The sequence below is a fragment of the Aquarana catesbeiana genome, linkage group LG01 (genome assembly GCF_042186555.1).
Source record: "Aquarana catesbeiana isolate 2022-GZ linkage group LG01, ASM4218655v1, whole genome shotgun sequence".
NCBI classification, from domain to species: domain Eukaryota; kingdom Metazoa; phylum Chordata; class Amphibia; order Anura; family Ranidae; genus Aquarana; species Aquarana catesbeiana.
Window position 1 is genome coordinate 845157068 of NC_133324.1, and position 20723 is coordinate 845177790.

A 20723-nucleotide genomic window follows, 5' to 3' on the forward strand; every position below is an offset into this window, starting at 1 on the left:
GACGGGACTCTACAAGCCACTGGGGAAAGCCCCGGCGATTAGGTCGCACGGTGCCACATGCTCCAATCTGATGATCAAACAAGTGACTAAAAAGTGGCACGCTCGTATAATAATTGTCCACGTACAAGTGGTACCCCTTTCCGAATAAGGGTGACACCAAGTCCCACACTATCTTGCCAGCGCTTCCTATGTAGTCAGGGCAGTTTATCGGCTCTACGTGACTATCTTTGCCCTCGTAAACCATAAATCTACATGTATAGCCTGTGGCCCTGTCACAGAGCTTATACATCTTGACCCCGTATCTGGCACGCTTGCTGGGAAGGTACTGTTTGAATGACAAGCGGGCAGAAAACTTAATCAGGGACTCATCAACGCAGACAACTTGATGGGGAGTAAACAAGTCTGCAAAACACTGGTTGAAGTGGTTTACGAGGGGCCGAATTTTGTAGAGCCGATCGTATGCAGGGTCTCCATGAGGACAACAGAGTTCATTGTCGTTGAAGTGCATGAACCGCAAAATCTGCTCGTATCCTGCCCTGGTCATGGAGGCAGAGAACACGGGCATATGGTGAATTGGGTCAGTGGACCAATATGACCGCAACTCACTCTTTTTGGTTATGCCCATGAGGAGGGAAAGGCCCAGAAAGATCTTAAATTTGGAGACCGTAATTGGTCTCCAATCTCTGGCAAGGGAGGACTGGGGAATAGTGGCGATGTGTTGACCAGCGTACAAATTGCTTTGGTCCACAATAGATCTATAGAGATCTTCGGTGAAAAACAGCGAATAAAAATCCAGTGGCGTAAAGTCAACTGTTTCCACCTGAATTCCGGGTTGGCCAGTGAAAGGGGGAAGTACGGGTGCTGCAGAAGTGGTGGGTTCCCAATTCGGATTGGCGAATGCAGCAGGAAGGGCACTATGGGCATGACGGGCCTGTGTTCGTCTTCTTCTTGGTGGCAGCGGGACACTACTTGTGCTTGCCACCTCGCCAGCTTGAACTGCACTTATGGGACTCGCCACGTCACCACGTGATACTGCAGTGCTGGATGTACGACCAGGGTGTACTAGGCCGCCGGTGCTTGCCAGTTCACCAGAAGGAGTAGCGGCACTAGTACTTCTCTGCTCCATACGAGAGCCCTGCGGTTCTTGCACTTCAAGGACAGAAGAAGTTCGGGGTCTGGTACGCCTGACCCTAGCAGGGACCACAACTCCGTCGTCAGAGCTATCTGTCATGGAGCCGCTGTCCTCTACTATCTGTCATACTCAGAAACGTGTAGGCCTCTTCACTAGTGTACTTTCGATTTGCCATTTTGGCCTCTAAATTTAGGGGTACACTAGTGAGACTCATAGGCAAAAAAGCTCCTGACTGTTAGCGACTGATTCAAAACGCTACCAAAAAACTGTTAGCGATCGCAGGGATCAGGCCTGACTCTGCGAACGCTGCAGTTATGTGTGCTTAGTGTTTTGTAAGTGTCAGTTATCGATCGATACTGCACTTGGGTGGGCTGGGCTGGGCCGAGGGGCAAAACGCAGGTGCTAGCAGGTATCTGGGCTGATCCCGCTAACACTGTGTTTCAGGGAACCCTAAACTGCTGGGGAGTATAGATCTGATCGGATCAGATATCGATCCGTTCAGATACTATAGCACTAAGGGAGGTGTATGCTGCGTGCGTGGGTTTTAGCGGTACTGGCGCTAACCTGACGCTGCCTGGGGCGACGCAGACCTTATCAGATCCTAAAAACTTAACTTATATCACCGCCGGGCAATTAGGGGGTTAAACCTTTATAAGGTAATAAACGGCGGGTGCCCTAAAACTATAATAAACTATAATAAACTGTAATAAACTATAATAAACTACAAAAAACAAACTAGCTAACCAGCGTCACCCGTAACACTTATACGGTGATCGCTGGTGAAAGGGTTAACTAGGGGGCAATCAAGGGGTTAAAACCTTTAGCAGGTAGTATATGGGGGTCCCTGTCGCTATAAAACACTGACAGCGAACCTATATACTTACCTCTCTAACTAGCGTCACCTGTGTCACTAATACAGCGATCAGAAAAACGATCGCTTAGCGACACTGGCGACGGGGGGTAATCAAGGGGTTAATTTTTATTAGGGGGGGTTAGGGGGGTACCCTGGACCTAAAGGGGGGTACCCTAGACCTAAAGGGGGCTAACCTAACTGCCCTAACACTTGTAACTGACACAAACTGACACCAATGCAAAAAAAAAAAAACTGCTATTGGTGTCAGAGTGACAGGGGGTACAGGGGGGTGATCGGGGGGTGATCGGGGGGTGAAAAGTGTGCCTGCGTGTTCTACTGTAAGTGTAGTGTTGGTGCACTTACTTGGATGTCTTCTCTCCTCTGCGCCGGGACGAAAAGACCGGCTCGAGGAGGGATGACATCACTTCCTTTCCCTCTGTTTATATTACAGAGGGAAAGGAAGGGTTTTCATTCGCCGGGAGCGATCGGGAGGGGGTGGCCAACAATGGATGGCCTCCCCCTCACCTCTCATCGCCCGCGAACGAGAGCCGACCGCCTATGGCACCGGGGGGGGGTCCGATCGGACCCCCCACCCGCGGGAGGCAGATCACGTACGGGTACGTGATTCTGCCTGCCCGTGCCATTCTGCCACCGTATATATGCGTTAGGCGGTCGGCAAGTGGTTAATGTGCACAGAGTAAATTTTTTTCTAATCAACAATGTGTGGCTTCTTCTTTCAATGCTAAATTGCATATTAAATAGCATATTTTTAAGTAAGTTGGTGTTTATAGTGACAATGGGGGTTATTTACTAAAGGCAAATCCACTTTGCACTACAAGTGCACTTTCAGTGCAGTTTCAAGTGCACTTTTGCAGTGCACTAAATAACTCCCATAGTGCTTTAAAATTTGCCACAATCAGGCCATTTTTGTGACTCACAAAAATTAATTCATGGTGGTGAAAATGATGAATATTTTTTATAATTAATGCATTACATACATTAACAACAAAAACAAGGTGTGTGTGTAGCAGACACACAACATAATAGTTTGCTCAAGAAGAGATTGTCACCTCATGTATCAAATAAATTACATTTGCACTGTTGAAGAAAATTGCCAAAAAGAAAAGCCAATTGGATAACCTAGGAGACAGCTAAAGGAAACACAAACAGTAAATCAAAGGAAATCTTATTTTAGTTTAACTAAAAAATGTAGCTTTTAAAATGTTTATGAAAGATTTTCTGGCATATCAATGGCCCCCCTACCCGCAAAGTACTCCATATATTTGATACAGACCTTGCGGGCGCTTTGGGTCGCAAGCCAGAATGGCCAGCTTCAAGCGCCATCAGGGTTTGTTCGTTAAGTCCGGCCTCAGGCCCAACTGAGGCAACATAGTTCATTGAATTTCTCCTTAAATAGTTGTGGAGAATGTAGCATGCAAGGATTATACGGTTAAGTTTATATTCCGCCATGTTGTTTGCCGTAAGGAATAGGCAGAACCGTGTGGCCATTATCCCAAAAGCATTCTCCACCACTCTTCTGGCTCCGGCCAGCTGGTAGTTAAAAACCCTCTGGTCCAGGGTGAGGGTCCTCATCGGGAACGGCCGCATCAGGTGATCACCTAGCCCAAACGCTTCATCAGCAACAAAGACAAACAGGAGTCCTTCCACATTCTCTTCAGCAGGTGGCAATTCCAAGCCACCATTCTGGAGCCATGCGTAGAACTCTGTCTGGGTGATGACTCCACCATCCGACATCCGGCCATTTTTCCCCACGTCCACATAGAGAAACTCATATGTCGCCGACACCACCGGCAACATCACAATACTATTAAACCCCTTATAGTTTTAATAGTATGACTATGTGGACGTGTTTCCCATCAATTGCCCCTCCGCAGTTGGGAAAGTCCCACCGCTGAGCAAATTGGGAAGCCACAGTCTGCCATTCCTGTGGCGTTGAAGGAAACGGTGGAGTCAAACAAGAAAGAAGAAATTAGTAATTTTGCACATAAACATTGCAAGCAGATTAGACACAAACATTCTTGGCCAACATCAGTATAACATTTATTTTAAGGATTTTGTTGTCGGAATGTGCAATCGCGTGTACGCGGCATTAGACTAATACCCTCGCTCGGTCTCTTGACTGCGCTAGACCAAAACCCCAACTTCCCTCCAGGCCTCTCCACACGCAACTCAGGTGACATGTCCCCCGATTCCCCAATTAGAGCACAACAATTCTTCCAAAATGGCAAGCTCCGGTCCTATACAGTGATTTCCTCTAAATTTCATGAACGATGCACTCCCTTTTTTAAATTCCTACAACTGCAACATTTTTTCCTCAATACCACACCTAACGTTCAATGGCACCGAGACTATACCCCCTTTGAAGCTATATACAACAGCGTAGGACCTCAAAGGCACTTAATCTCGGCGGTGTATGCGCTTCTGTTCCAGGAATACAACCCAAAAGAAGATAAATTCATCTGACTATGGGAAAATGATCTAAATATAGACATACCCAAAGAAGAATGGGAACGCACACACACCCATATCCACAAAGGATCCATCAATACCTCTACTCAGGAAAATAGATATAAAATCTACTCCAGGTTGTACAGGACACCCGACAGGATCCATGAATTCCACCACTCCATCTCTCCGCTCTGCTGGAGATGCAATTCGGTCCTAGGCTGCTTACTACACATATGGTGGGAGTGTCCGCTCATACAATCGTTCTGGATGGAAATCCACCGCTTAATTGCTCAAATTACAACCCCAGATTTCACTCCAGCACAATACCTACTCCATCACACCTCTGTACCCCTTTCACTATATAAAAAATCCCTTACCCTGTACCTCATTAATGCAGCCAATCAATGTGTACCAACCCATTGGAGGAGCACCAACCCTCCTACAATCTCGGAGTGGGTCCGTAGGGTGGACAAAACAGCCAAAATGGAAAACCTTATCCACCAGGCCAAGGACAATCCGACGAGATAGAGGGAAACCTGGGCATGTTGGATACATTATAGAGATTCTACAGATGCTAAAGATCTGAATACTAGTACCTCATCACCCATTTAAGGGTGATCACCCTTTAAATCTCTAGAAAACAACAAAGATTTCTGCCACCTCTGCCATCGTGTACCCCCCCAGCCTACCCCCCCTTTAGTACTTAGATGACCTGAAGTTCATATCAGGACCCTGACTTGCTGCTTTATTAAATAACTTACACATTACAATAACCCTGTAAAACCTCCAGGAAAATCGGAGGACCCACATATAGATAACATACACTTAAGAGGGGGCTCACCTCCACTTCAAAACATACTGATTAAGTTAAGTACACATTCATAAGAACTTACAGTTCCCACCCACTTACAGTCTGCTCCCTCTTGGAGTGAATGGGTTTTGTGGTGGCTAAATTCAGTTTATACCCGCATATTACTTGGAGCCCGACCCCCATAACCAACTTAGCCCTTCACCATAGGGATGTTGGGTTTGCTACACGATTCTTGCCACAAACAAAATATTCCCATGTGGGAATAGAAATGTTTAGATATACAGGCTTCAGAATAACCTTCCTCTTTGAAAGACACTCAAAAGCTGATTGCCAAAGTTCCGGATATAGTTTATGTCTTACCTTGTATTTTGCCATTTATCCTTTGTAACCTTTCTTTGATCTTTGTAAACTTGAAAACTTTAATAAAAATTTTGTGGGAAAAAAAAATAGGGATCAACATTCCTTTGTTGTGTATTTAATTTTATGTTCTTCATGCTTTTAGGATTTGTGATTATGTATATCCACCAGAGGGAAATATACCCATTAGTTGAATTTTTGTTTGTTTAAAAGATCATGGAAGGAATAGGAGCTGAATGGCTATTGGGGTGTGTACGATATGCATATTTGTGTACGATATGCATCATGTATGGTGGTTGGAACGCAGGGTAAACCTCTGCCTTTCCTTGCTGGCTCCGGATATGCTGCGACTGAGCTTCTACTTCCGGTCTTTGGAACGCAACGTCGAATGACGTGTATTTCCTGTCACTCAAACTCTGGCTAATAGGAGTTCCAGATGATATACATATAAGGGTGTGCTTGTGTCGGCGGGCCACGCCTCTGATGATGTCCTATTGGATGAACCGCGTTAGGCTGGTACCTATAGACACAAGCATGCTGTGAGCCATGGCATTTGACTTTTACTGCTCGTTTTTCCTATCACTGTTGTAATTACAATTTTAATAAAGCTTTCCTCATGGTTTATGGGCTTCACTATGTATTGCATTATTTCATTCTTGTGACATTATACATGTGAACCGATTTACTGGAGTCATATGTGGAGATTGGGGAGTGTGGCAATTTCTTCCAGGCTGGATGCTTCTAGGATACACCTGTCCATCTGCTGCGGAACCTAATGCCCTGTGGATCCTGTTTGTTGCCTGCTTTATTACTTCATCTGATAAGTAGATTGAAGTGTCACTGTGGTGTGTTTCCTACTCACACTGAAGCTGGTGCGGGTTTTCATGTTCATTACCCTTTCTTCCATTTGCTATATGGACTGTTGTTAATTTTTATAGCGCTGCATACAGACTTTACATGTATTTTATTAGCTATCAACAAATTTATGCTGGCTGCTTTTAATTTGTGCATTTCTTTGATCTTTGTATATTTTAGTATTATAGTATTGTCCACTTCTATGCTCCCAGTCCCAACAGTCACCCAGTCTGCTTTATCAAGTAAGTAAACAAGGCAGTCTCCAAGATCCAAGATTATCTGCAGAGATTTTAACTGTATCATGGACTCATATCTGGATTCCATGGCTAAAACCAAACCTCCGCCTCATTCTCTGCAGAGCTTCTTCCATATTACTGACCTGTTTGATTTGTGGTGCTGCCAACATGCAAGTTAAAAGGACTTAACCTTATATTCATCAAGACATGCCACTTACTTTAGAATTTTTTTTTTGTAGATAAATGCCTGTTACAAAAGGTTTCCTTCTCCTCAGTCCACAATAAAACATGGTCAGACCATGCTCCCATCCCTATGATGATCGAGGAAAACGTGTCCTCCTCCTCTACTTGTCTTTGGCGATGATGTATGGAGTGCAGTTTATGAAATTTGCCTTTCTTGGTTTAATGTTCTCTTTCTACCCTTGTGTCTTTTACTATGATTTGGGGTGAACTTAATTGCCCTGTGACCCTGGTACCCATGTTATCCCTTACTTCCATGTCTGCAATCAGTGCTGTGTTTTTTTTTTAATTAGCAGGTCTAGTAAAGCATTATTTCTAGTTGGGACAGTCACTAATTGACACACAAAATTATCCTGCAACACATTCAAGAAATGGCGAGCCTTAGATGAGTAAGCAGTTTCATCTGCCTAGTCAATGTCTGGATAATTAAATTCCTCCATTATAATAACATTGCCCTGTCTTGCCACCATTTCTACCTGTGAGAAGAGATTAGTCTCCTCTTTGTCGTTTAGGTTAGAGGGCCTATAGCATACACCCACGAATGATTTCTCATTTATTTTTTTCCCCTGAAGTTCCAGCCACAAGGACTCCATGTCCTCCCATGCTCCCTCCACTTAGTAATGTCATTCCTTTTGTTCATTAGCATCTTACTCTTGACATACATGAACGTCCCCTTCTTCTACCTACCCTGATGGCAAGCTGCTTTGGGTACAAAGTTGAGTTTCGGCTCATGGAGTTGTCACAACACTGCCTCAGTATTGCCTAAAATTGGTCACAAACCCTTCTGGTCCAAAAAAGAACCTCCTGAAAACCACCACTTGTACTATATGATGAACTGGACACCAACAGATTGGGGACATATACAAGGCAAGGTACATTTGCAAATTTTCTCTAGTAAAGAACAGCTAGCAGGCTAACATGATTGCAAAGTAAACAATCACCTTGTAAAGCAACTCATTCAGTTTAACCCTTTTGCTGCCAGGCCCTGTGCTCCATTTTGTACACTCAGGTGGTCAGACCATTTTTGCAATTTGTCCTTTGCTTATTTTTTTTTCACTTATAGCTTTCAGAGTTTGTAAAATACCCCCCAAGCACATGACCAGTAGAATAAAAAGCACATGACCAGTAGAATAAAAATGAGGTACTACTGATTTATAAGGCCCCACGATATTTGTGCAAATGCTTATCAAACCAATATTTTTGCTAAAAATCCACTAAAATCATGATAAGCAGATAAATACACAGCACATTTTACAAAATGACTACTAAATATAAAAGCTTAACCTGTATTGAGTTAATAAATAACAAATATTTGTAACTTTTAAATTGAGCCTTTTTTGCAAAATGGTGGAAATTGAACAGGTGCAAAAATGCAAATATCCAAATTTCTCTGAAAATCTGAAGGTTTTCATTTCTCCCTTACAGCTTTCGGAATTTGTGAAAGACCTCCAAAACCATACATTTTCTGAAAGCATATGACCTCTAGAATAAAAAAGGCGCTTCTAATTTTTTAGACCCCGCGGTATTTGCGCAAATGTTTATCAAACCAATATATTAGCAAAAAATACACTAAAACCATTATTAGAAGATAAAAACACAGCTAATTTTACAAAATGCCTGATAAATCCCTTCTAAATATAAAAGTTAAACCTGTAAATAAAAATATTTTTACATTGCACCTTTTTGAAAAATGGTGAAAATCAAATTTTAAAAAAATAGTAAATATCCAAATTTCTCAAAAAATCTGAAGGTTTTCATTTTTCCATTACAGTTCAGAATTTGTGAAAGACCCCCCAAACCATATATTTTCTCAAAGCATATGACCTCTACAAAAAAAGAAGGTGCTAATGATTTTTCAGACCCCGCGGTATTTGAGTAAATGTTTATCAAATCAATATTGTCGCTAAAAATACATTAAAACCATTATTAGCAGATAAAAACTTGACCCAACTTGTAGTAATGTCTTCTGCCAAACACTACACATTCATGTCAAGGGGATGTGCTGCAAACTCTCCACAATCTTGTGCAATGCATTTGTTGGTAAAATGGGGTTAAAATTGGCAGTGAGGAGGCGTCGCATTGCTTCCTCACTGCCTGTCAGTAGCCTCTGAACTCAATCCAAATGGGGATTGGGCTTCAGAGACAAGGGAGATTTAGACAAATGTCTTAATGTTCCCTTATTCTACTTTCACATTCAGGAGTTTTATAGACATTTTTGCGCTAAAAATAGCACCTGAAAAGTGCCTGTAAACTGCCTCTTCTGCAGCCCCAGTGTGAAAGCCCGAGTGCTTTCACACTGGGGCGGTGCGCTTGCAGCACAGGAAAAAAAGTTCTGCAAGCAGCATCTTTGGGGCGGGAGCGGTGTATAAACCTCCTCTGCTATTGAAATCAATGAGCACCGCTGGCGTTTAGGGTGCTTTTAACCCTTTCCTCGGCCGCTAGCAGAGGTTAAAAGTGCCCCGCTACCACTAACTTACTATTGTTCTTTTTTTTTTTTATAACTTTTTTTTTTTAATACTTTTTGTAAGGAAAATGGCTGCACTTTGGTTCACTATATACTTTAGATAAGGGGCCTGAACATTTGAACTTTTGATACAAGTTATACGAAATGCTTTTGCAAGGCTTTTGTAATGTCAAAATGGAAATTTACTAGCAAGGAAAATAGGGAAGTTAACCTTTTAATAGATATAAGGGAACTGGCTAGCTAGCTCACCGCACATCTGGCCTAAAGCCAATGGTACATGACCCGAAACTATCTTGAAAGGGTGTTCCCATATTATTCATTTTCTCGGAATTCAAGCTAAAAAGGTATATTTAGACAAAGGACATTTTGGGGTACTTTTAGGTGCGTCATTGAGCAGAATATTATGCAAATACACACATGTCATATAAAATATAACTTGTGATAACTTGTGATATGTAACTTGTGATACCTGTACTCTTGTGATTGGATAAACTAAGGGACCGCCCCTTGGTTTGCCCCTACTGATAATGATTGTTGCCCTATATTACATGTGAAATGGTATAATACATTTGTATTTTCTGGATATCCAAATGTGTATGGTGTCTTGATTTACCCAATCGATTGAAAGATCTTCTTGATGTCCAAGTTCAGCTCGAGCAAGGAAAAGGTTTGAGGGCGCACTTGACCAGTTGACCCTTACCCTTACAGTGGTACCAGAAGTGTGGGGTTCTGAAGTTCCGGTCAAGCCAAAAGGTAAGGTCTCTCTAATTTTTTGTAAGGAGGTCTTGTGCTTGACCGGACTCCAGAATCTGGTAAGGTCAAGTAGCTTGTCAAAATATAATAGGAATAATTGTATAAGTGTCCCCGCTAGGTTGGCTAGGACTTGTAGAATATAGTAAATATTTTACTAAGAAATAGGACTGGACATCAAAGAACGTCTATGATGTATTAAGACATGTCTGATAAAATTAAGGTGGCCACCAAGAGTGAAAGGTATCATGCAGGACGCTGCGATAATTGTAGTCTTGGATTGTTATTTGTGTATGAAGGATCTAGGGCAATATTGAACGCAACTTGTCTAAGAGGTTACGTACATAGAATTCGAAAGGGACTGGGGAGGGCGTGACCAGATGCTGAGGTGAGGGAGAGTGGTGCAGCCGGACCCAGTCCCTGCTCAATCCCCGCTCCCATGCTGGATATTACAGGGTAGAGTGGAGAGGGAGATGCCGTATGTCTGGAGCGTCTAAACCCTGCTGCAACCAGTGTGACCGGCGCTGTGGAAGGAGGGGAGGAGAGTCGGTCTCAGTGTTGGAAAAATCCTCGCGCTCGAAGCTCTCCCGGGAGGACTGACAGCTGCGCGCAGCCTGTGTGAGAGAGAGGGGAGCGCGCTTGCCCGGGATTGAGCGTGGCAGCTGTATGAACCGTGCAGACCTGTGCATAATCAGCCCTGGATTGGAGGGGTGAGTGACCCGCATCTGAGAGACCTGGGGGACACATAGGGAATGTTGGAGTTACCCTGTATGGCAATGTGAACCCCCCCACATGGTCAGGACATTAACAACTGCTTAGCCAGTGGAAAAAAAGAGCAGTTTTTTAGGGGGAGTGAGGCTGTGGTAACTCTACTGGGTGGTATACGCTGAAGCAGCTGGGTCAGCATGACCAGAAAGAAGGAGCAGGAGGAGGCATCAGCACAGGAAGGTACAGGGGCCCCCGCACAGCGAAACCCCAAGGAAAAAGGAAGCCAGGTGGCCACCAAATTAGAACGGTTCGCCCATACACCAAACCAGTCTGCAAACCTGACACCTAAAAAGAGCAGCCTTGTAGGGGGGAAGCAGCACCAATCCAGCCAGCCTGGGAGGAGAAGCCTAGCCCCCATCGGGGGTGCAGCTGCGAACTTGCCTTTAGATCCAGGGGTGAGTGGGACGTCGGAGGGGGGTTCTGGCCCGAGCATGGAGTTAGGAGATGGCGTATTAGCACCAGCAGCCGAGAAGGAGTCATCATTGAACGACATTTTCCTAGCAGTCAATAGCTGTAAATTATCTATCACCGATTTATCCATACAAATGAAAAGTATTAGAGATGAATTACTAGCGATAAAAAATGAAATGCAAGTGGTCTGTACCCAGACAGCAGCCCTGGAAGACAGGATTAGTCAGATGGAGGATGATGTGTTTCCTTTAAGACAAGAAGTCTCAGTTATGAAAAAGCAACTTAACGAATGCATGCAAAAAATGGATGGTATGGAAAATAGACTGCACAGAGAGAACTTAAGGGTGTTGGGCCTTCCTGAGGGTTGTGAAGGCAATAATCCTGTAAAAGTTATGGAAGATTGGTTAAAGGAGAGATTTGGGAAGGAATCACTCTCAGAATTTTTTTCCATTGAGCGTGCGCATAGAGTGGCTACCAGGACTCGGTCTCCGGGGGGATATCCAAGACCCCTGATTTTTAAGCTGCTATGTTTTAAAGATAAAGCTACTATTCTCTGGAAGGCAAGAGAGATGAAGAATATACAATATAGGGGTGCAAGGATCTCAATATATCCAGATTTTTCTCCTGAGCTTCAGAGGCAGAGAGCAAAATTTTTGGAGTGCAAGCGCAAGCTTCAACAGTTAAGAATTAACTATGCATTATTGTATCCAGCTCGCTTGCGCATAGTGGCTCTGGGGGAAACTCTATACTTTGATACCCCCACTGAAGTTGCAACTTGGTTAGAAAAAAATGAAGGAAGAGTACAGCGAGAAGAAGAAATGTAGAAAAGCAAGGAGTTTAGTAGTCAACAGAGGACTCTTTCTCCCTTTTTCCTTTTTTTTTTTTTTTTTTTTTTAGGTAAAGCAATATGCACATATATATAAATGAAAGGGGGAGTGGGGATGGGGGAGGGAGTATGTAAATTTGTTTGTTTATATGCAAAATGGTAATAATGGGGATAGCTCCCCTCTTACTGGGTCCGGGGGTCGCAGTTCTTCTTTTCTCACCTTAAGTAAAGTGGCCGGTCACAATAGAAGCCATAGGGGTAGGCCCAAAATTGGGCAATGGGGTAAAAAATAGATGGGTGGGTGGTGGGAGGGGAGGAATGTATGTTTTGAGGTAAGGGTGAGAGGGGTAGGTGGAAGCTTAAGTCACAAGAATCACAAGAGTCACAATAAGAGGTGGTTTAATTTTGCTAAGAGATATAAGGATATAGGATCCACTGTATGATGAACGATGGAGGTGGCTGTAACAGACCCCGGAATTTAAAAAAGCAGATTACAATATGCTCTTGGAATGTTCGGGGAGTAAAAGATAATTTTAAAAGGCAGGCGATTCTCTCTATGGCAGATAAGGGGAGAGTCAAAATACTCTGCCTGCAGGAGACATACTTAGATAAAGATTCAATTAAGATAATGGATCATAAGAAATTTCAGATACAGTATCACTCTACTCATTCCTCTAGTTCAAGGGGGGTGAGTATTTTGATAAAGTCAGGGTTGGCTTTCTCCTGCAGCCAGAGTAAGGTGGATATATTTGGATGGTATATTTTTCTCTATTGTTTAATTGAGAATAGGAAATGTGTATTAGCCTACATCTATATTCCTCCCCCATTTGGGAGGGAGGTTTTGGAGGACTTGACTGGATTTATGGCGGGTTTTTCACGTGTCCCGGTAATAGCGGTCGGAGATTTCAACATGGCTATGAATAATGGAATAGATAGGTTCCCACCAAAAAACATTGGTAGAGGAGCACCCAAGAGTTCTCTTTCACAATATTGCGATGAGGTGGGATTGGTGGACATCTGGAGAAGGAGGCATCCTGAAGTGAGACAATTTTCTTGTCACTCCAGGACACACGCCACCCTGTCCAGGATAGATCTAGTGCTGGGCAACGAGGAAGCTCTGAATGTAGTGGAGGAAATAGTCTATGAGCCAAGGGGGATTTCGGACCACTCACCAGTGACAATTGATAAAAAGGGAGAGAGGTGTTTTAATAGTAGTGACTGGAAAGTTAATCCCTTTTGGCTCGAGATTATTGAGGATACAAGTACCGTTATGGAAAGGTTGGCGGAATTCGTAAATCTAAATTTAGGAACTGCTCCATTAGGGATAGTTTGGGATTCCCTGAAGGCCTTTCTCCGGGGAGTCTTAATACAAAAAATTTCTCATATTAAGAAACAATCACAAACGGAAGAACTAAAAGCAAAGGAGAGGGTAAGAAGAGCGGAAGAACAGTACGTTGAGTCACCAACCCCACCTAAATACGAGGCGTGGGTGGAGAGGCAAAATGAGTATGGTAGATTGGTTTTGGAAAAGATGGAGAGGAAAAAATTATTTCAAAAACGGAGGTTCATCTGCGAGGGGGAGTGTGTTGGGAAGACTTTGGCCCTGATTATTAGGGCCAATGGCCCCCCAAACACCATACCAGCGATTGAAGGGAAAGAGGGAATAATAAAAAAAACTAACTCAGAAATACTAGAAGAATTCAGGGAATACTTTAAAAACCTATACAGTTCGGTACAAAGAGATGTGGATGGGGTAATGGGGGATTTCTTTGGGTGGCTAAAGTTAACCCCCCTCGCGAAAGAAGATCGGGAAATGCTAGAGGCCCCACTAACACTTGAAGAGTTACAAAGGGCTGTGGCAGACATGGCAAATCAGAAAGCCCCAGGTCCTGATGGCCTACCCATAGAAATATTTAAAAAATATGGGGAGGTCTTACTTCCCATGCTTTTGGAGGTGCTTAAGGGAACTATGGACAGTAGACTACCTGCGTCTATGACAGAAGCCATTATAATAATGTTGTTGAAGGAGGGGAAAAATCCGTTAGATGTGACATCATATAGGCCGATATCGTTATTATGTTCGGACGTGAAGATCCTGGCAAAAGCCCTGGCAACAAGGCTAAAGAAAATAATCCCAAAGCTAATCCATATAGATCAAACCGGGTTTATCCCGGACAGATCTACAAGTACAAACATAAGACGAGTATATTTAAACATGCAGATTCCCATAGTAAATCGTGGCAAGAGAGCCCTTCTCTCACTAGATGCAACCAAGGCATTTGACTGCCTGGAATGGCATTATATCTGGAAGGTACTAGCAGAACTTCAATTTGGCCCCAGTTTTGTCCATTGGCTGAGCTTATTATATGACAAGCCAAGAGCTAAGATCAGAGTCAACGGGGAGTGCTCAGAGTGGTTTCACTTAAGAAGGGGCACTAGGCAGGGGTGTCCTTTGTCACCCTGCTATTTGCCCTAGCAATGGAGCCGCTGGCCGCTGCTATAAGGACATCTCAGGGGATTCAGGGGTTTAGAAGAAGGAGGGGAGAGGAGAAAATAGCAATGTACGCGGACGATATTTTGTTATTCCTGGGGGACACACAGGACTCATTGAGAACGGCTATGGGGATAATTGAGAACTTTGGCCATTTTTCCGGGTTAAAAATTAATTGGGAAAAAGTCAGCAATATTGCCACTGACGGAGCCCCTCCCACACCAAATTCCCCAAATTAAGTTAGTAAGTCAGTTGAAATATTTGGGGATTAATGTTTCAAGGGATCCGGAGCAATATATCACAGAAAACCTAGTCTCACTTATGAAAAAACTTAAACAGAAATGCCAGGTGTGGGGACGGCTGCCTCTTTCGGTTGCCGGGCGCTACAATTTGATAAAAATGGTTTGGATGCCGCAAATTCTATATATCCTACACAACTCACCAGTTTGGATTCCTAAACATAGGTTTAATAAAATGGATAGCTTATTTAGAGAGTTGGATTGGAAGGGCGGGGTAGCAAGGATTGGTTTGCAGGTGCTTCAGCGACTGGGTGAGAAGGGTGGGTTGGGAGTGCCGGACCCAGGTTGCTACTTCCTGGCGTCTCAAATGCAGCATGTGGGAGGGAGTAATAGGCCCGGGAATTGGGTAGCAGGGAATAATGTATTATTAAATGACACTAACCATGATACCATAGTAGAAGCGCTTGAAGCGGACTCCTTTGGCACTAGATGTCCCACCACTCGGATGATGGTCAAGAGCTGGGTTAAGGTTAAAAAAATAATGGGGTATGTGGACTTCTCAGAGTTCTCCCCAATATGGGAAAATAATAAGCTCAATGAACTTAAAATTTTGGGCATTATTGTAACTGCCTGGAGAAAAGCTTATAGACCTGAGATGCCCATCAATGACTTAATTTCATGTAAACAATTACCCGGAGAATCTTTTCATGCTTTTGTCTCCCGATTATACAAAATTTATGTCTCCTGTGGCATAGAAAGTGACCCCTTATTTGTCAGTACTGTGATGAATAACGGGGATCCCAAGTCGGCCCAAATTATAAAACTGGTAAATACTAACTGGGGAACACAAACAGCTAAGACATTTATGGAAGACATACAAACAAGGGCGACATCTGGTGTCTTTAACACAAAAGGAGGACTCTTTACTATAGTAGAGGACTCTGGAATAAAAGAAGAGATCACACCAATGTGTACTTCTCTCCCAATGCCCACCTATGCATACAGACAACAATATCAAAACAGAGATAATGTTTACCAAACAGACCAGGGTTGTTTCAATTGTGGGGACCTATCACATTGGAAATCAGACTGTTCACATAGAAGAGGATACAGACCCAGACGCGGTACTGGCCCACCTCAAAGGGAACGGGGTAGAGGATACAATCCAGACAGACCACAGAGTCAGACCAGACCTAACCCTAGAAATGACCAGCACAACCAAGCTAACACGAATACCCAACAGAGGGTGCAAATGAATTGGCCAGGTAATTCTGGACATTCAAAGAATCAAAACAATAACCCATTTAGACAACAGGGATGCCCAGAGCAGGATCCAGTCCTAGTACTTCACATGTTTTCAGATCATTGGAAAATCTTACCACAAGTCACCCTCAAGATCAAGGGTCAAGTGGTCAGTATGCTATTAGACACAGGCACAGTTGCTTAAACGATTAAACATTTTTATGTGAAGATTGTACGGAGGGTTGCTCTATAGGGATCAATGGAACTGATGTGATACACAAAATTACACCTCTCCTAGGAGGTCTGTGACTTGGAGAACAGAGTATTAACCAAATCTAAGTTTGCAATTTTATCACAATGTCCCCTATGCCTAATGGGCCGAGACATCATGTCTAAATTGAAACTACATATAACTTTTACAGCAGAAGGAGGGATTATTGCCAAATCTCCCCACTGTGATTTACAGATGCCAAAAAGACAAGATTTTCTGTGTTACTTCATGACAGTTCCTACATACTTAGAAACACACCCCATATGAGCAAAATCCAAAACTGATGTAGGACACATACCATGTACACCATACGTACCTACCTTCAAACCAGACATAGTGCCCACATTCCAGAAACAATATCCTTTGCCAAAGGAAAAGATCATGGAACTACAGCCCCAGATAGAAGAATACCTAGGATTAGGTATTCTAAGACCTATAATTAGTCCCTGGAACACACCAGTTAATCCAGTTAAAAAGGCTAGCGGGGAATGGAGGATGGTGCAGGATCTTAGGGTAGTTAACATAAGCATACAACCCTTACCTCCACTAGTGGCAGACATCACAGGAATATTTATCAATATTCCTGCACGGTCCTCCATATACACGGTACTAGACTTATCAAATGCATTTTTCAGTATAGAAGTGCATGAGGACTTCCAAGATATCTTTTCCTTTACATGGTCCACCGAACTGACCACTGGCCAGCTAACCTGGACTAGGCTTCCGCAAGGCTATGTGGAGAGTCCAGCCGCCTTCTCAATGGGGCTTAAAGCCACCTTAGATGACTGGGTTCCCCCAACGAAATCCACAATCTTGCAGTATGTTGATGATCCACTGATATGTAGTGAAAGCAGGGCACAATGTGAGGTCGATTCCGAGAGTCTGATGTCGGACCTAGCACTCAAGGGCCATCTGGCGTCCAGAAAGAAGATCCAATGGTGCCAAGAGCAGGTAGAGTACCTGGGGTGCGTCATTGCAGAAGGAACACAGATGGTGTCTCCAAAACGGGTCGAAGCCCTCACTTGTCTCGGCCCACCAAAAGACAAAGCGTCACTATTGTCCTTCCTAGGCTCAATAGTATACTGCAGGCAGTGGATACCTGATTGTTCCTACTATGATTCCCTGCTACGGCAGGCAACAACAGCACAGGCACCGAAACTGGTCACATACACACCAGAAATGACTGAAGCCTTTCAAATTCTTTTAAAATCACTGGCCTCGGCTCCGGCGCTTTGCCTCCCTAATTATGAAAAGCCCTTTGCCCTATACTGTGTGGTCAAGGGTCATGCCTTTGCTGCAGTTCTGGCCCAAATGCATGGCACCCACTACCGCCCCGTAACCTACATCTCAAAAAAACTACCGGTAACAGTCCAAGGGATGCCGGGCTGCTTACAAGCTTTAGCAGCCTGTGCCATGACCGTAAAAGATCCACAAAAGATCACCTTAGGGACTCCAACCAACCTATACACTTCACATAGTGTTCTTCATTTGCTACAAAACATGAATATACAACACATGACTACACAGCGTTCATCAGGGTATGAAATCATTCTAACAAACACGCACAACTTAACTGTCAAAAGCTGTGCTGAGGTAACACCGGCAATCAAACTCTTACATGCTTTGCTAAAACTCCCAGTCATTTCCCAAGACTGTCATGACTGCCCACAGGAACTTCTCACTGTCACAGCACCTCGCAGAGATCTCACTGATCTACCTAACTCAGATTACCCTAACGTCTTTGTAGATGGGAGTTGCACACGTCCAGTGGATAATCCATACAAGACAGGCTATTCAGTGGTAATGCTACCAAATTTCATTCTAGAAAATGGTTACCTTACTGGCGCAACCTCCGCACAACAAGCCGAGTTATATGCATTCACAAGGGCCTGCTTAATCCACAAAGGTAAAAAGGTGAACATTTACACAGACAGCAGGTACGCATTCGGGGTCGCGCACCATTTTTGCATGATCTGGTTTAGACGCGGATTTCGGACCGCAGATAACAAATAAATAAATAACAGTGGGTATGTGTACGATCTAATTAATGCAATACAACAGCCCCATAGATTAAACATTGTCAAAATTAAGGGACATGCCACAGATGGATCCCTAGAGTCCCAGGGAAACGCTCTAGCAGATAGAGTAGCAAAAGCTGTAGCAGAAAGACAGCCACAGCCACATGACACAAAGTTTCTATTATTCCAAAATGACTTTACCACCCCCTCGTTCCAACACACATCAGCACTCTTGCAAAAACAGGCATCAGCTGATGAGCTGGACTACTGGATCGATATGGGTTTGACCAGAGACCCTACAGGTCTCTGGACAAACAAGGAGGGAATCATAGGCATACCTAGAGCAGCAGCGCCCTTATTATTGTCTTACCTCCACGGTCCAGGACACATAGGACCAAGACCACTCTTAAAAAAGTACCAAGACTGTTTCAGTACACGCAAGGCACACAACCTAGTACAACAGCTTGTCTCCTCTTGTCTGACTTGTGCTCAGAACAATGTTCAGGGCCCTCAACATGGGAAACATTTGCCACCACCATTAGGCCAGCTACAAGACTTACAGATAGACTTCACACACATGCCCAGGCAGAGAGGTAATCTCAAATATTTGTGCGTGATGGTGGACAAATTTTTAACTTGGCCAGAGGCCATACCCGTTACAGGGGAAACCGCAGGCATTGATCAATCATTGGATCAGCCGATACGGACTTCCTGCTACCATATACTCTGACCAAGGCCCAGCATTTACTTCAAAGCTGGTGAAAGAATTGACAAGGGTATTAGGGATACAGTGGAAGCTACACATCCCATATCACCCACAGAGTTCAGGGGTAGTGGAAAGAATGAATAGAACAATCAAGGACAAACTTAAAAAGGCCACTAATGGTACCATGAAGGACTGGCTAAAATACCTGCCAGGGGTCCTCTTCTAGATAAGAACCACCCTCCATAGCAGGACAGGCTTATCCCCGTATGAAATACTAATGGGAAAGCCAGCCCATAAGAAAGCAATTGAGGGAGAGGAAGTTAATCTTTATTTCTTACAGGAAGAGCATGTGAAACATCTGGTAAGTAGCCTTACTGAAAACTATGACAAGGTAGCTGTCACTTTTCCTTCTCTCTCCACAAAGCCTACACACCCCTTCATACCTGGTGACAAAGTCTTGATAAAGCAGCTTGCAGCAAGGAAGGTACCAGGGTCCATCTACCAAGGACCATTTGAAGTACTCAAAGCAACCCGAACCGCCATCCTCACAGACCACGGACCACAATGGATCCACGCATCAAGGATAAAAAGAGCACCAAGCATGGAAGCAAGCCAAGAACCGCAAAAGAAAGAGACATTGAACACAAACCCCTGCCCAAGCCCTCCAAACCCCCCTGCAGAAGCAAGCCAAGAACCGCAAAAGAAAGAGACATTGAACTCAAACCCCTGCCCAAGCCCCCCAAACCCCCCTGCAGCACCCTCCCTAGAGGACTCCGGAGCCCCAGAGACCTTAAACCTAATGACATTCGAGTGGTAGATGTTCAAGTATTTCTCCTAGGTTTCCAGGATCCACCCAAACAGAGGCCCTGGAAATGCACCACTCAAATAATCTTAGTGTTTGCCATCCTGATCATGTTTAAGATTTTTCTACTAACCAATTTTGTATGTTGGATAACTAATGCCCCATACACACGGTCGGACTTTGTTCGGACATTCCGACAACAAAATCCTAGGATTTTTTCTGACGGATGTTGGCTCAAACTTGTCTTGCATACACACAGTCACACAAAGTTGTCGGAAAATCCGATCATTCTGAACGCGGTGACGTAAAACACGTACGTCGGGACTATAAATGGGGCAGTGGCCAATAGCTTTCATCTCTTTATTTATTCTGAGCATGCGTTGCACTTTGTCTGTCGGATTTGCGTACACACAATCGGAATTTCGGACAACGGATTTTGGTGTCGGAAAATTTTATATCCTGCTCTCAAACTTTGTGTGTCGGAAAATCCGATGGAAAATGTCCGATAGAGCCCACACACGGTCGGAATTTCCGACAACATGCTCCGATCTGACATTTTCCATCAGAAGATCCGACCGTGTGTACGGGGCATTACAGTTGTGGTTTTCAGCCCCCCTCTAATTATACTAACCATACTCGGCGAGGTTTTATGGGAAGTTCTATTTATCCTTGCTGCATTCAGGTAGCCGGACAAATGTCCAAAGCCCAATCTCAAGCAGTTACATGGTATCATATTCAAAGAAGGGATGAGAATTGCCACAATTGCCAGCCATTGTCTTTAC